Source organism: Tarenaya hassleriana, unplaced genomic scaffold (genome assembly GCF_000463585.1).
Source record: "Tarenaya hassleriana unplaced genomic scaffold, ASM46358v1 Cleome68, whole genome shotgun sequence".
Classification (NCBI taxonomy): Eukaryota; Viridiplantae; Streptophyta; class Magnoliopsida; order Brassicales; family Cleomaceae; genus Tarenaya; species Tarenaya hassleriana.
This window is the reverse complement of record NW_010969347.1, coordinates 505,064-506,793: the sequence shown is the minus strand read 5'-3', so window position 1 is coordinate 506,793 and position 1,730 is coordinate 505,064.

Below are 1,730 nucleotides of genomic sequence, written 5' to 3'. Positions count from 1 at the left end.
TCTTCAGTTGATACAAGCCCCGGATCGATTGAGGTAAGCGTTCTAACGTTTCTACGATTCATACATGCATGGTTCTAGGGTTTCATAAAATATTTGTTTTTCATCCGCTGCGTAAACCCTAGAATCGATCACTTAGGAATAGGATTCGCTCTAAAGATCCCAGGAAATCCCAACAGTGGTATCAGAGCCTGGTTGCTCGGTTTGATTTCGTAGAACCCAATCACGCACGTTTTAGGGTTTAAATCATTAAATCCATGTTTGCTTTGATTTCTATGCATGTTTGATGATTGAATCTATGGTAGATTGCAAGTTTCATGTTGCATAGAGTGCAGGATTCAAATTTTGGGTCTACAGAGGAATTCAGATGTGTTTCGGGTCTGATCGGGACCGAGAAAGCGGAAAAACGTGATCTGATCACGTAACCGTAGACCGTCCGTTCTGTGTAAGCCAGACCGGACGGTCCAGGGGTGGTGGACTAGGGCTACGGAACGGAAAGTCGAACCTCAGACTGCAAGTCTAGACTGGATGGTCTGAGTGTCAGACCGTCCGTTCCAACTGCTGAGGCAAGATAGTCCGTTCTATGGCTAGACCGTCTGTTCTGCAAGCTGGACCGTCTGTTCTACATCCAGAACAGACGGTCCGAGGTACAGATTCCGAAATTTTTCGTTTTTCTAGTCCAATTATGCAATCGTTGCTTAATCTGATCAACTGTAACTCAAATAGACATGATTCATTCTTATGGATGGTCCATAGTGAATGAATATATGTAACTTAATCAAGATATAAGATATGCTTGATTGAGTGGGAGATTCGGGATTGGGATTACATAATCGAATGGATGGTCTATTCGGATTATGTAATACAACTGATCAAGGAACAATAGTTGATCTTTGATAGTACAATCGTTGTATAGAAACCGGTTAGATCTAGGAGCTCTACGAGTAAAGCACTTGTCAAGGCCTCGATCGTACGTGTCATGGGCCATGCCAAAGCTGGGTGTGACATGCTATCTTGGTGAGACAAGATGGAGAAATGGTGGTTCTCATAGCTTGAAAGTAGATGCTTGATCTAAGTGTGGTTTCAAAAATCCCTTTTATGTAATGCTAAGCGTGTACCTTCCATTATTAGAGCACTTGTCAAGGCATCGATCCTCCATAACACGGGTCATGCCAAAGCTGAGCGTGCCGAATTATCTTTGTGAGGCAGGGTGGGAAATCGTGGTTCCCACAGCTTGAATATGGTTTATCTTAGGTTAAGTTGTCGAGTTTGACTTGAGTCTTAACGGTACAGATGAGACGAGTATGCAATGATATTTGATATCATAGTCTCATAAAGGATCTAAGAGTCACATTGGATGTGATTGACATTAGATGTCTACCTAAATAGTGTAAGGATGAGTGTAACAACTCACTATTATGTGAAATACAGATCTTAGTCCCATATAGAAAATTATTGTAGGGTAATTTTTCTGTATGGGAATATAGTTTGTATGTGCATCTATGTTGTCGTTGATTGATGATGGACTAGCTGGTAGTAGATCATTGATAGAATCTGCACTTTGTTTTGTTCGTTCTATTTTGTCTTTTTCTGTAGGACATGACATCAACCGGTAGTGTACCGAGTTTGACAATGCGATCTTCCTTGAGAAGGATAAGCTGACCGGGACGAACTTCTTGGTCTGGTATTGTAACTTGAGAATTGTTCTCAAGCACAATAAGAAGTCATACGTT